The 240-nt window shown below is 45.4% G+C and overlaps 1 protein-coding gene across 2 annotated transcripts in view; it reads right to left on the bottom strand.

Moving 5' to 3' along the window:
• The window catches only part of LOC116672813 (chemokine-like protein TAFA-2), an 82,323-nt gene that overhangs the window by 16,422 nt on the left and 65,661 nt on the right, over positions 1–240 (bottom strand). The gene's annotated exons all lie outside the window — the stretch shown is intronic.

Genomic DNA, 240 nt, shown 5'->3' with positions numbered 1-240 from the left:
AAAGACAACGGAATAACTTAAACACGTTTATGTCTGATCAGAGCGGAAGCTGATTTAACACATGCGACGCCAGGATTAACAGCCCCTTAGCCTGGTTGTTAGCCTGGCTGTTAGCCTGCTTTGGACCAGGCTAGCCGCAAAGAATAAATCTCCAAGGTTACTTGCCTGGGTTAAATTCAACCTGGTTTTGTGCAACCAAGTCAAAGCTAAATTCAGCCAGGATAACTTGAATATCCCGGC

Source organism: Etheostoma spectabile, chromosome 23, assembly GCF_008692095.1.
Source record: "Etheostoma spectabile isolate EspeVRDwgs_2016 chromosome 23, UIUC_Espe_1.0, whole genome shotgun sequence".
NCBI lineage: Eukaryota > Metazoa > Chordata > Actinopteri > Perciformes > Percidae > Etheostoma > Etheostoma spectabile.
The sequence above is the reverse complement of the archived record's forward strand: the minus strand, read 5'-3'. Positions and strand labels throughout refer to the sequence as shown.